We start from the raw sequence: 15,283 nt of genomic DNA, 5'->3' as shown, positions 1-15,283 counted from the left end.
AGGAAATAAAAAATGCCATTTGAAACCAAACCAACCCACACAGTTCATACCGTTTCATTTCCAGCCTCTTTGCTGAAAAAATTCACCAGAAATTAATTGATTTTGTGTAACATTTTGATTTTGTGACAGAAAAAAATTGTTTAGTTGGAACATTTCAATCAGCTCTGAAAGTGATGTGTTTACAAATCATGATGAAGAAGAGATGACATGGGTTGAACCCCCATTTGGGGCAGGCCTGGGCAGAAGGACTCACACCCTGCTTCTGTCTTACACAGCAAATACTTACAAGTGATCTGAAACACTGGAGCAAACAGATAAGGATGCCTCCCCCTCCCTGAGCTCTGCTGGGCATTTAGAAAGTCCTCGCTCTGTTGTTACAGCATCATGATGTGAGCCGGTAGGGGAGACGTGGCTAAAACCCCACACGGCATTTTAAAAACGTCCCTTTCTGTGTGGTCATTTATGTCCTTCATGGCCCTCAAGGATGGGGCTGAAGGAGAGCACCACTCAAAAGCAGTTATGTACAGAGGGCCATCTCCATAGCCACTGAGGAGAATGTGAGTTTTGCCATTGCAGTCACTGGGGGTACAGCAGGGGAAGTGCGATCACTCGTTCCACATGGATGAGGACTCAGAGGCACGAAAGAGGCTGGAAAGGAGCGAGCCATGTTACTGTACCATGACTCCCCTTCGAATAAAACAGTGGGGGCTGCTGGCTGGGTCAACACTGCTAATGTCTCAGCTGGCTGATGTCTCCCTACATGGTGACCGTGGACCACTCCACTAGCAAGGATTCCCACCATTTTGCCTGAAAAGTCCAGAAAGCCTTGGAAGAAGCTTACTGTTATGGTTCATTCTGGGGCAGAGTTGTTGTCAGCCACCTCACTGTGTTTTCAGCACTTCTGTAAAATATCTGGTGGGAGACATATGGGTCCTCTTTTAAGAGTAAGACTAGACTGTCTGAATGGCCTGATTAAGGGCTCTGATTTATTCTTTGTGTCTCCCTCCATGCAAGACTTCTCTAGCAACCAGGGATGCAACAAAGAACTTTAAAGGAAAGGAGTGAGAAGGACTCACATACTCCATTGGGCTGCTCAGCCTGCTGAAATGCACACATTCCAACATGGCCACCGGTACTAGTTAAAAGGGGCAAAAGTAAGAGGCAACCCCCAATAAATCAAAACTCGGCTTGATACTCATTAATTAGCCAGTAACAGTATTTATATGCTGCTGGCATTCTCAGAAACACAGAACGGAGGTCCACATCAATATTAATGCTGCTGCTCTCTTGTTAGTACCCTGAGTCTCCTAGAGACAAAGAGGAGTCAAGGCAAAAAGAGGAAAAAATATTTCCAAATTCAGAAGATTTCTTAAAAAAAAAAAAAGGGAGAGCAAAGGGCATCAGGAGTACCAGGTACTGAATAACTGGATTGCTATCTGCTGGTGTAAGGAATTAACCCAGATATTAGAATTATAAACCAGGGCAAAAGGCTCCTAGATCCATGAAATACAGATAAATATTTGAGCTGAGGAAATAATTCACAGTCCATGATCTAGTCATCAGATTTTGTCTTTACACTGTTCATGATTGGTTTCCATTTTTTATTCCATTATTTAGTCATGATTCAAAAATATTTGTGAATTTCACCTGGAATTCTTCCCCTTATATGAATAGCTCAGAAACCATTTATTGCAAATATTCAATATTGGAACTTTCAAATTCATGCTGTTTTGGCCTGTCACACAAGCCATGTGGCAACTGTTTCTGTTCCCTGATTCCATGAGTTATGTAATAATACAACACAGCCCAGCATCTGAGTTTTGAATATAACAATTCAATGTACAATTTCAAACTGGCATGTGCTAAGCATTCTAGCATCTGAGCTTCAGATCCACTTCTGGTGACTGTTTGTGACAGTAAAGTTGGAATGTTCATGGAAAGTGAACTCCAAAGGGTAAAACTGGCATTTATTTTCCATTTCAAATGAATATTTGCAGAAATGTTGCTCCACTATTTGCTCAGCTCTAATGAAAATGCAGAGAGAGCAGCAGTTTGGTGACTGCCAAACACATTTTAGAATATTTCCCTCTACAAGAGAAATCACTGGGTGAATTTCTCTGATCTGTGCTATGCAGGAGGTCAGACTAGATGATCAGAATGGTCCCTTCTGGCCTGAAACCTATGGATGAAATTTGGGCCCCACTGAAGTCAATGCCGGGTTTTGTGACTGCCTTCTGCCAAGTGCATGTCAATCCAACAAGTCCTGGGAGACAGTCACAGTATGTTGCAAGCATGTCCCGGCTCCACTGTTTAATTCTACCTGAAACTTCTTTTTGAAGACATTTTCTGTTCAATCTTATTTTATAAGGCTGCATTCATACATAGTTTATAAAGGGTTAATGAATTATTAATAGAACGTAATGAGTACACTATAGATATAAGCACATCACTACTAGATGGTATTGATGGTGATAAGTAGAGCTTTCCATTGAAACATGCAGTTTCATCAGAATCAAAACATTTTGTGAGAACATGTCGATTTCAACAACATTTTGGATGGGAAAAAGTCAAAAGTCTTATTTCAACAATGTAAAAACATTTTGTTTTGACTTAGTCATTCTGATTGCTGTTATTACTTTTCCAGTATATGAATATATTAATTAGATGTTATGTTTAGCTACATATTGTATTTAATGTTATAAGTATATATAATATAATAAATAAATTAATATAATATATAAAGTCAAAATGAAATAAATCAAAATGATAAAGTCAAAATGAAATGATTTTACATTGCTGAAATGAAAAGGTTTCAATTGTCCCAAAGTTTTAATATATGGAATTTCCATTTTGTGGGAAATTTTTTAATTTTGGTTTTTCATTCCAGTTTGTAATGTAAACCAATAATAAACTAATTGGTGCTTTAATAGGGCCATTTTCACAAAGCTGAAAATAATTATGAGCCAAATCAGTTGGGAGGAAGAATTTAAGAAAAATGTGAGTGCTAATTGGTAATTGTTTAAAAAACACTGTACTAGATGCCCAAAAAGCCACAATCCCACATGTGATGAGGAAGGCCATAATGATTTTAAAAACAACCTGGTTTAGAGGGAAAGTTTTACAAATTTCTATAATTTTTTTTTAAATAGAAAAAGAAAAATATAACAGCTATAAAAATAGAAGAAATGGAAGAAAGAGGAAGTTGATAGTAATGAATATAAATCAGAAGTTCGAAATTGTAGAAAAAATATAAGGGAAGCAAAGGGATAGAAAGATAAATCTATGGATAGAGTTAAGGACATTGAAAAGGAGTTTTTAAAAATGTTAGGAACAAAAAGAATCCAACAATGGTACCAGTCCATTACTAGGCATCAGTGTTCAGTAAATATTTCTCTTTTGTATTTGGGGAACAAACAGATGATGTCCCATCATAGGATGATGACAACACTATTTCCATTCCACTAGTATCTCTGGAGGATGTTAAACAGAAGCTACTAGAGTTAGACATTTTAAAATCACGAGGTCCAGATAACTTGTATCCACAAGTTTTTAAAGAGCCGGTTGAGGAGCTCACTGGACCATTAATGTTGATTTTCAATAAGTCTTGGAACACTGGGATAGTTCCAGAAGACTGGAAGAAACCTAATCTTGTACCAATTTTTAAAAAGGGTAAAGAAAATGACCTGGGTAATTGTAGTCTTGTCAGCCTGACATTGATCCTGGGCAAAATAATGGAGTGGCTGGTATGGGACATAATTAATAAAGAATTAATCTAGGGTAATGTAATTAATGCAAATCCACATGGGTTTATGGAAAATAGATCCTGGCAAACTAACTTGATATCGTTTATTGATGAGATTACAAGTTTGGTTGATAAAGATAATAGTATTGACATAATATACTTACACTTCTGAAAGGCATTTGACTTGGTACCATATGACATTTTCATTAAAATCTAGAATGATATAAAATTAATATGCACACATTAAATGGATTAAAAACTGGCTAAGTGACAGGTCTCAAAAATGGAATTGTAAATGGGGAATTGGCATTGAGCAGTTGTGGTTCCAGAGGGATCTTGCAAGGATCAGTTCTTGGCCCTACACTATTTAATATTTTTATCAAGGAAGAGGACAGATTCAGAGCTATCTGGATCACTTGGTGAATTGGCTCACGCAAACAATATTTGTTTCAATATGGCTAAATGTAAATGTATACATCCAGGAACAAAGACTGTAGGCCATACTTAAAGGATGGGTGACTCCATCCTGGGAAGCAGTGACTCTGAAAAAGATTTGGGGTCATGGTGGATAATCAGCTGAACATGAGCTGCCGGTATGATGCTTGCAGTCAAAAGAGCTAATGCAACCCGGAATGTGTAAACAGGAATCTCGAGTAGGAGTAGAACCATTATTTTGTCTCAGTATTTGGCATTGGTGTGACGGCTGCTGGAATACTGCATCCAGTTCTGGTGTCCACAATTCAAGAAGGAGGTTGATAAATCGGAGAGGGCTCAGAGAAGAGCCATGGTAATAATTAAATGATTTGAAAACCTGCCTTATAGTGATAGATTCCAGGAGCTCAATCTATTTAGCTTAACAAAGGAAAGGTTAAGAGGTGACTTGATGACAGTAAAGTAAACAAGCCACAAACCTCAAGTACAAGACAATAAGTACCTACATGGTACTCTCTTCAGTCTAAAAGAGAAAGGTAGAACAGGATCCAATGGGTGAAAGTGGAAGCTTGACACATTCAGACTGGAAATAAATATCTAATGGTGAGAATAATTAACCATTGGAACAATTAACCAAGGGCCATGGTGGATTCTCTATCGCCGTCAATTTTTAAATCTAGATTGGCTGTTTTTCTAAAAGACCTGCTTTAGGAATTATTTTGGGGCAATTCTTGGCCTGTGTAATACAGGAGGCCAGACTAGATGATCACAATCATCCCTTCTGGCCTTGGAATCTAAGAATCAAACAATCTTAACTCTAGAGTAACACAATACAATAACCGTACAATTGCCATTAATGCATACTACAGCTTGGGTTCTCAGATTAGATTAAACTGATTTTTAAAGTAGTTGCGTTTTGATTTTTGTCCTCATTGTGTCATGATGGAGTCTCAAGTGATTTTGCCTTTCCACCTCTGAGTTGTTTCAGGGTTTGTATGTTCTCTAAAGTTTGTTCTTGGTCCTCTGCTAATACAAATTGCAGTTATTCCTGATTTCTTGAGGATCGCATTGCTTTTGCTTGCAATAGGAGGCTTGTGATTTCTATCTGCATATTACTATGTGTTTTTTTTTCTCTGTTCAGGAACAGTCAGACTCCTTAGCAATTGATACAAACGATCACAGTGAATAGGAAATGCTCCAAATTTACAGGGCAAAAAGCATGCCGGGCTTTGGCAAATGCTGCCTGCATAGCCTATTCCATTCCCATTTTAACTGAATGAATGTCGTCATCTAATTACTCTTTGAGAGCTAAACCAGATATATGTGGGGCGGGTGTGGGGGGAATTAAGCAGAGTAGAGCAGGCTGTGTCTTAACTGAGCAATACTAAAGGCTTGTGTTGAAAGAAATTCTGCATTGGTTTATACAAAGGACAATTAAATGCTGCCTTCCTCATCCTTTTTGTAGGGGAAGCCACAGCATGGGGAAGGTCCCTGGCTCAGGTTAACTCTCTCTAAGTTATGTATGATTCCTCATTTTTCATCCTACCATTCTCTCTGCCTGAAGCAGAGAAAGGAGATACAGCTCATAATCACCCACACTTCAGAAAGATCCTCTCCTCCAAGGCAAAGCTGCATTCCTACTCTTTTAGGTAAACTAAATTCCCAACCAAACTTTAAACCAATGCAAGTACTGACAGGAACAATTGGGAATTGAATTCTCGGCTGCACAGGCCAAATGAGAACACATTCATGTTTCATTTGCCATGGCAGCTAAACCGGCAAATGCTGTTTAGAGGGCCACTGCAGGGTTAAATCCCAAGAAGGCAGACAACTCTAAAAGTTACCATTTCTGCTACAGCTTTAACCTGGTGCCTTGCAGCACATCTCTATATTCTGTGGAATGGATTTAACAAGAGAGGGCCAGAGCTTGGACCATACTTGGGTGGCCTTATCGGGCCCAATAACCCAGTGCGAAAACAAGAGTCTTCTGACAATATATACCTTGCCTCCAACAGAACCTCTGAGAACCATGTCGATCTTGAGGGTCCATGGGCTTGGGGCCTACCCCCCAGGGGTTGAATTAGGAGAAATGACGAGTTCAAACACACAAGGGCTGGATCCTGCCATCGGTACATTGAGTAGTACTATGGAAACCCACAGGATTGCTTATAGAGTAAGGCACAGCTCCGTGTGAGCAGGTGTGGCAGAATCAGCTCAGAGTTTGCACTTCCCCGGGTGGGTTATTCTTTCCTTGGTGGCCCTGGTCCAAAATGTTTTCAAAATGGTCCAAACTTGGGGGAGGGATAGCTCAGTGGTTTGAGCATTGGCTTGCTAAACCCAGGGTTGTGAGTTCAATCCTTGAGGGGGGCCCTTTGGGATCTGGGGCAAAAATTGGGGATTGGTCCTGCTTTGAGCAGGGGGTTGGACTAGATGACCTCCTGAGGCCCCTTCCAACCCTGATATTCTATGATTCAAGATAAGAGTGAGTAGCACAAAGCAACCTTTTATTATGTTGGCACAAGAGCACCCTCTTGGTGCCTATGGTGGCAGTGTTATTTGGCTCATTGTGACAGGTTTCAGAGCAGCAGCTGTGTTAGTCTGTATTCGCAAAAAGAAAAGGAGGACTTGTGGCACCTTAGAGACTAACCAATTTATTTGAGCATAAGCTTTTGTGAGCTACAGCTCATCCGATGAAGTGAGCTGTAGCTCACGAAAGCTTATGCTCAAATAAATTGGTTAGTCTCTAAGGTGCCACAAGTCCTCCTTTTCTTTTTGAGGATATCTATGAGCAGATTGTGATTCCCTAAAATTTATTCAATATTTTAATTTGACAGAAGAAAAAGCCAAAATTTTTAGTCTGAGGCCTGATCATGAACTGTATCAATGCTAGAAATTCTAGCTATGTCATTTAAGTGTGATTGCTTACATAAATAACACAACATTGTCTTCTGTAACCTGGAAGGATGAGTGTAAATGTATTTAAAGTTTGGTTTCATCATGAGACTTCGGAATTCACTTTCCTGTCATGTCAGTAGGAAGTGATTTAGTTGGGGATTGGTGCTGCTTTGAGCAGGGGGTTGGACTAGATGACCTCCTGAGGTCCCTTCCAGCCCTGAGATTCGATGATTCTATGATTTTAAGTGATCCCTCACATGGGCATGGAAAGTAAACAGAAAAGAATCAAAGCAAATTCACTGACAAATACAAATGAATATGAAGATACTGCAGTTTTATTTATTACTCTGCTCAACTATAATGAAGGAAGGTCAATTTCATGCTCATTTCTTTATCCTGGGCAGCAAACATTGGCGCCAAAATGACTCAATACCAGTGCTCCTCAAAAAATTTCCAACAAAAAAACCTTTTGTCAGATAATATGATTTCATCAAAATTAATATTTTTCACAGGGTAATGTCAAGTTTGACAAAAATATTCTATTTTCCAAAATGACATTTTGAAATGGAACAAAATGTTTAGTTTCAAAATGTCAATTTGAAATTAAATATTTGGTTTGAATCAACATTTTTGACTTAAATGTCAGGCTATCATCATATGCTACAGAAATACACCATAACATAAACATAACGGCAAAGAAAGACAATGCTATCTCCTCATCAAATTTCACCAATCCTTTCTGTGCTAGTTCTTTTCAGAGCTGGTAACTGGTTTTTGCTCCTATTCTTTCACAACTAGTTGAAACTGAGTTGCTGGGAAATATATCTCAGGACAGTCTAACAAGGTAAATATGGATGAAACTAGGACTGTGGACCAAAGACTGTAAACTCAAATATTTAACAAAAGTGTTCACCAAAGATCAGAACATGATTTACTGTTACACTGATTGGTAACTATGAACTATACATGTATTTGCTACACTGAGTGATACATTTGTACAATATGTGTAGGGCCCTACCAAATTCACAGTCCATTTTGGTCAATTTCCCAGTCATAGGATTTTTAAAATAGTAAATTTCATTATTTCAGCTATTTAAATCTGAAATTTCACAGTGCTGTAATTGTAGGGGCCCTGACCCAAAGAGGAGTTGTGGGAGGGTCACAAGGTTTTTGTAGGGAGGGCTGTGGTACTGCTACGCTTCCTTCTGTGCTGCTGGTGGCAGGGCGCTGCCTTCAGAGCTGGGCGCCTGGCCAACAATCACCGCTCTCCAGCCACTGAGCTCTGAAGGCAGCACAGAAGTAAGGGTGGCAATACCGCAACCTCTGTAAGATAACCTCATCACTCCTCTGCAACTCCCTTTTGGGCAGGACCCCCAATTTGAAAAACGCAGGTCTCCCCCATGAAATCTGTATAGTATAGAGTAAAAGCACACAAAAGACCAGATTTCAGATTTCACAGTCTGTGATGCATTTTCCATGGCCGTGAATTTGGTAGGACCCTAAATATATGATTTGAACTTAAGATTTTGTCTCTATTTCATACATATGTATCATATTGCTCATCATATATTAGGTTTTGTGCTCCTTTTATTTTTTCAGTGTTGAATTGTAATCTGTTTTTCTGCTTTTCATTGTTAACCTCCAAGCCAGCCTTTCAAACTGCACAGAAACTGCCTGTTTTCATAGATTTTCTGTTTTCTTGGTGGCTCTGGATTCCTGGATGGCAGTTGCTACACACATATTTCCTGGTCTGAGCTGGCTGATTGGAGGACTCACACTTCCTATTGACCACACAGTATTTGCAGCATTGAGGAGCGAGGGTATGGCTCTTGTGGCTGTGCATATCGGGCAATGTCTAACTCAATATTTGAGCTATCTGAAGCTTCATGGTAACATCTGCCTCAGTGTTGATACATGTAGGTTAACTGCCCTCAAGATGTGCTTTGAGATGTGGATTGAAAAACACCATCAAAGCTTAGTTCAAATGAGTGATTCACCCACTTTAGCACTAAAGCCATACAAAACTACAGATTTCACATGATTTCCAGCCCATATTGATTCAAAACAGAGCCCATTCTTGACCAACAATCTTCAGAGCCTCAGCAAGTCTTTCTGTGAACTTGACCCAGGTGTCCAGGTTGTAACAAACCCACAAATACAGGTCATACATGGCTTCAAGTTTCACTTGTTAGTATTAATACTAGTGATTTTATGGGGTACCTAGGAGTGCCCATCAAAGATCAGGCCCCTTGTGTTTGCTGCTGTGCGGACAAACAACAAAGAAGACAGTGTCTGCCCCAAGAGCTCAGTGGGACAGACAGGACTCCACAGATAGGCCAAAGAGACAACGGGGAGGGGAGGATGAGATGCAGAGTTTAGCTGGAAGGCTTCTCATTTGCCAGCACAGTGCCAAGCCAGAGGGGGGTGGGCATGTGGCAGAGGTGGGTTGAGGAGGGGTTTAAAGGCAGACAACAGCAGGTTGATGGCTGGTGAGTTTTTCCCATGTCTAGTGGGCAGTGTGGGGTCAGTGTGGAGGGGTCTGAGGAAGAAGTGTACGGGAGGGTGATCAAGGCTGCCATTCTGGGCACAGCAAAGACAGGGTCAGTGGCTTGAATAGCTAGTACAGGAACTCCTCACTTAAAGTCGTACCAGTTAACGTCGTTTCGTTATTAGGTTGCTGATCTATTAGAGAACATACTTGTTTAAAGTCGTGCAATGTTCCATTATAGGTTGTTTGGCTCGCCCCACTCTGCCCACGCAGCGTTCCAGCCAGGGAGCGGGGCTGGGGGCTTGCCAGGAATGCCGGGTGGGTGGAGTGGGGTAAGCCCCCGTGCCCCAGACCCCGCTACGCCTCTATCTCAACCAAGCTTTACACTCAACGTTGATGAGTACAGTATTAAATTGTTTGTTTAAAACTTATACTGTAAATGTATATAATGTCTTTTGTCTGGTGAAAAGAAATTCCCTGGAACCTAACCCCACCTACTTACATTAATTCTTATAGGGAAATTGGATTTGCATAACATCGTTTTGCTTAAAGTAGCATTTTTCAGGAACATAACTACAATGTTAAGCAAGGAGTTACTGTAGATCTGATGGGGGGGCCACACATGAAGAGTTCTAAAGGCAAAGAAAAGGAGCTTGCATTTGATTGGGGGGGGGACAGCCAGGGGAGAGACACAAAAGGGGGTGATGTGGTTGCAGTGGTGAGCCAGGAAGATGCAGCAGTGTTTTGAATGAGCTTGAGTGTCAAAGCCAGAGGGAGGAGATGATAGTAGTCAACCAAGAGACAGGGAAACCAGCACACAAGTCGTCACTGTTGAGCTCCCCAGCACTGTTCAGTGTGAAATGGGAAAAGGGTGAGAAGGAGCATTCTAGTGACTGGTTAGAGATCTTTGGCAACATCTAGGTTTATTGTAAATCCAAATATTCCCAGGTACATCTGAAGTGCCTACTACTTCCTTTCTTCTGTATCCACCATCACCCAGCCCCGAGCCAGCCTCTCTGTTGCTGTTGCTCAGGGACGTCTGGCTGAGGGCTCCAGGGCCTGCCAGCAATGACAAGCATTAGATTTCAGGGCTAAGTTAACAAAGAAGTGAAGGAATCTTTCACAGCAAAGAGAAAGTGCCACTTTGCACTGAGGTGCGTCTGACCTCCCTATGCAGTGCACTGCCAGAGGAAGGGTCACAGAAACAGTAGGGAAATATCAGCTTGCCCTGTGCGGGGTTGCTAGAGTGTAGATGGCCTGTGAAGCATTTTCCCCCTTAGCACTGTTATTTAGCTGGCTGCCCGCAGAAAGCAGGGGCGTTGGTCATTGCTGCTGGCCCCAGAGAAGGATTTCCTGGTCCGGGAAGTGGTGTCATGACCCCACCACCCGGCTCACTGGTAGAGCTGTGCTGGCAGAAGCACTGGCTACATCTTTACCAAGATGCAACTGCTCCAGCAGTTCCCTCTAGGCCCTGGAGACCTTAGGGCCTTGAGCTGTTCAAAGGCACCATGCCTCAGCCTCTGCCTCCATTGCAGCCTGAGCCGCTCCCACTACCCCCGGGGGCTCTCATGTTCTCACAAGCCATAATTAAACCAAGGCTGTGCTGAGTTGTGCCTAAAATTCCTACTGAACCTAGGACCTCTATCCAGTGGAACACGAGGCCTTAAAGTCCCTCCGAAGGAGGACAAAACAGAATATGCATAAGTGAGGTGATAAAACGGTAAGTTATTAGCCTGGCTCCTACGGCAGGAGCAAGAGCGCCAGCGTGATTCAGTCCATAAAGTGGGGGATGAGACAATTACTCTTCATCCTTAGCACACCAGTCAAGAGAGTCTCACAGCAGATATTTAAAGCTGTATAAAAGTTCAGTGTGCTGAATTACTTTGAAACAACCAAAGCATGCTGGGAGAAATGCTATCTCACCCCTATGCCTGAGAGCTCCAGGGCTCTTCTGGGCACAGCTCTGGGGCTGCTCCACGGACCACCTTTCATGTTAGTAAGTGAGTGAGTGAACGCTGCTTTCTGATTATTGGTGTACACTGGTTTTCAACACAGAAGCCTGGTCCCTGTCTACACTAGAGCTTACACTGCAGAATAACCAGTGGAGAACACATGTTCCCCCTCTGCACAATCAGGATAACACAAAGAGGTTGGTGGGCATGTCTAGGTAGCTCCCTGCTCAGAGCTGGCTCCTCCTAAGCACTACCAGGATGTCCTCTCTCCTAACCCACACTGCTCTCCCACAGTACCCATGGCAGGGGAGAAGGACGCACAATGTATTGTAGTTGCTCCTTCCAGCAGGAAGGCTTTGTTTCTCCTCCACCAAATAGGCTCTGTTTACACGAGCATTTTTCTTAAAATCTCCTTCCATTGACCTTCACCTGCGGCAGTTTCATGTCCAGTTGCTGAATTTTAGTGATGTCGCAGTGCTCCTAGAGACAGCCCGTGTGCCCAGCACTCAGCTTGAGTAGCGAGGCAAGGGACTGGGAGACAAGTGGAGGCTCCAACACACGCACTGTCACACATACAAGCTGTTCTTTGTGCCCTCCACTCCGGGCTGCTTCCACTTCAGCCACTGCTCAGACCATCAGTCCTGCTCTTGCTCCCACCACAGCCGAGACGAAAGAACTCGACCAGGGCAGACTTTTTTCGGCTGATACTGTTTTTGACAGATTTACAGATTTGGGTCAGTGGAAACATTTCGTGAATTCCGGTAGATTTCAGAGAACTGTTTCAGTCAGAAAAAAAGAAAATTTTTTGGAAACGGCAACCATTTCCAAACTAAAATGTTTTGATCTTCTGGGTTAAATTCACAAGGGGACATAGGGTACGTCTACACATCAATTAAAGACCCAAGGCTGGCCCATGGCAGCAGACGCCCCCCTCACAGGGTCCCAAAGCTTGGGCTCCAGCCTGAGCCTGCATGTCTACACTGCGGTTTTACATCCTGAGCCCCAGGAGTCGGAGTCGGCGGACATTTAACTGATGTGTAGCCATAACCTTATGCACCCTTTACAAAACCAAGGACACAGGAGTGGCCTGTTATACCCAATAGTCCAGCACTTAGGGGCATCACCTGGCATATAGGAGATCCAGGTTTGAATCCCCATTCTAGAGCAGGGGTTTGGATTCAGGCCTCACCACCCCCCCCCCCCCGCCCTCAGGAAAATATATTAATTGCCAGTCTAGATTAGAAAATAGAATGGGTCTCTCTCCTGCTGAAGCTATCCCACTCTGCATAAATAATTAAATATTCAGCAGAGCTGGGACTGGAACTTAAGTGCCCCCATCCAGCTGCGTGCCTTAGCCACTGGGCTCTAGCATCTTTCTCTCTGGCCCACTGAATATTTAGTTTTTTTTGCTTTGCACAGAATGTCTCTGCAGACTTCTGCTTGGACACTTTGAAGTTGGCGCCAACAGGGCCAGGTACTTATCTAAGATCTGCAGCAGGGTGTCACTTGTACTTTACTCTTATCTTCTCCAGAAATGAAGACAAATGATAATATCCCTTCATGAGGGGCGGGGAAAAAAAGGAGGTAGAGCATGTCCCAAAACTGACCAGCAAGAGCTCTTTCAATATTTTTATAACATAGAGATTGATTTTACACAGAAGAATTGGAGATAGAGAAAGCCTTCAAAGACAAGACTTCAGGCATTTAACTGCAAAGCAGGCGGCTTTGCCAGAGGCTGTCACTGTAAGCCAGCAAAAATCATGACTACAGACCAAAAATGAGACACTGAATGTTGCTTGATTAATCTCTGTCCAAAGAACCCTTCTTTCACCGTTTCCTGCTTTCCAACATGGCTTCCAGATGCACCCCTCCATGCTCACATCCCATTTTTGAGTGATTTCCTTCTCTAGATGGGGCATTATGTAGTAAAAGTCTTTTAACACCACCCCAGAGAGGATGCCATTTAGTTGATCTGCATATTTGCTTTTTATTCACATGACTCTTCCACAGTAATTCCTCCCCCCCAACCTCAAACACATCATGACAAAAGCTTCATGTTGAAGTTACTCACTGCTATCTTTGCTACAGAAAGGAACAGCAGCCACTTGTAAATGAGCAGGATTGCGCTCTCCGTGCATATTCTGAGCCGGGACACACTGCCTGGTGATATTTCAGACTGACACCAGCTGTTAGTGAGCTTCCAGTCAGTCTGTGCCAAGAAGGAATATTTTACTGTCTCTGTGCTGGGGTAGCGCTGCACTCAAACTCTTCGCACATGTTCCATGGACTCACTCACCTAGGGACAATGAGCAGGCTCCACTTGGCCACTGCTTGTCCCCATACCCAGCATGCCTTCTACTTGCTAAGCTCTCCTCCTGACTTCAGCCATTGCTCAGGGGCACTTCTGGGGTGTGCCCCACAGATTCTGCATGATCCAGACAGTGAAACTTGACTGTAAAAATAAATCTGAAGGGGTGAGTAGGTTCCCTTGCACTGGCTTCCTACAAATGTAAACCTGAGCAAGCGTTGTTAACATAAGTGATCCCTGCGGCTGTGCCTGCTCAGTCTCCTGGCAGCCTAAGGAACAGAGCTGGGCAGCGTCAGCTAGACCACCTGACAGGATGCCCTGTCTGATTAGCTGGTGGAGCTAACTGACTGGCTCTTAAGCCCAACAGCAGCTGCAGTTCAGCAGCTGCTCAAAGCATTTACCCACAGCTGTACTAGCTCCTACGCCGGCTTGTTCCCAGCCTTGCTCCCACCCTGCTCCTGCCTTGCCTCACCCCAGGTAACCCAGCTCTGACCTTTGGCTCCAGTTCTGACTTATGACTTTGGCTCTGACCCTTGGCTCAGGCTCCTGGCGTCTAACTCCAGCTCTGACCCTTGGCTCCGATTCGTGGCTACTGCCTCCATCTCTAACCACTAGCCCTGATCTAGCTGTAAGTAGGCACAACATTGCACGGTTTGAGCAGCCAAAAACCAAAATAACGGAGAAGGCGTCCAGCCTCGTGGCTGGAATGGCTCCCTCTGAGGCTAACAGCTTCCCACTGGAGATAGTGGGTGTCTTACACACCCTGCAGGTCCCAGCCACCATATCTGACACCAACCCCTACTCCCTATGAGCCGGGGATTCCCCTGCCTGACAAGTTTAACAATGATTGTCACAAATTTTGACAGTTTCTCAATCAGTGCCAGCTTCTATTTCTGCCATGCCCATAGTCATTCCCCACTGACCAGATCGAGCGGGAGGGGAGGGGGCTGATTATCAGCCTGCTGACTAGGGAAGCTCTGTCCGCACTCCTGTGCCAGCTTGAGAACTTCATTCAACCTTTGGTGACCCAACATGCAAGGATGCTGCCCAGGCCACCCTGCAGGTGTTGCAGCAGGGGCACCAGCCACTTGCTAAGTATAAGACACAGTTCAGCCTCTTGGTAGCGGACATCCAGTGGAACGAGGCCATAGAGTGCTATTCTTTTTTGCCTCAGCCTAAATGATGATATCAAAGCTGAGCTGGTGCAGGTGGAGTCCCCATCTGGTCTGCATGCCTTGATTGACCTTAGCAAAAAGAATGATGACTGCTTGACAGAAGAAAAAGGACCTGTCTCCCAGCCCCCTTCAGCCCAGTTGGCTCCAGCCCTGCAATCACCAGCGCTTTCTCTGCTGCCTGCACAAATCAATCAGGCTCATCCCCGTGTCTCCAATGTGGGGAAATCTTGATGCCAGAGATGAGAAAAATCTATGCCTATATTGCAGGGAACCAGGACACTGTCTGTCAAG

General features: G+C 43.5%; 1 protein-coding gene across 10 annotated transcripts in view; it reads right to left on the bottom strand.

The window, feature by feature from the left end:
• PKNOX2 (PBX/knotted 1 homeobox 2) overlaps positions 1-15,283 on the bottom strand; it is a 726,589-nt gene that overhangs the window by 485,162 nt on the left and 226,144 nt on the right. The window contains exon 1 of one of the 10 annotated variants that reach the window (XM_074936675.1): positions 3,907-3,925. The exons of the other annotated variants lie outside the window; for them this stretch is intronic. The gene's annotated coding sequence lies outside the window, so the exon portion shown is untranslated. Of the gene's footprint in view, positions 1-3,906; positions 3,926-15,283 lie in introns of those variants that run through there. 10 annotated transcript variants of the gene reach the window in all.

Source organism: Natator depressus, chromosome 22 (genome assembly GCF_965152275.1).
Source record: "Natator depressus isolate rNatDep1 chromosome 22, rNatDep2.hap1, whole genome shotgun sequence".
Classification (NCBI taxonomy): Eukaryota; Metazoa; Chordata; order Testudines; family Cheloniidae; genus Natator; species Natator depressus.
Note: the sequence above shows the minus strand (reverse complement) of the source record. Positions and strands in the feature narration are given on the sequence as shown.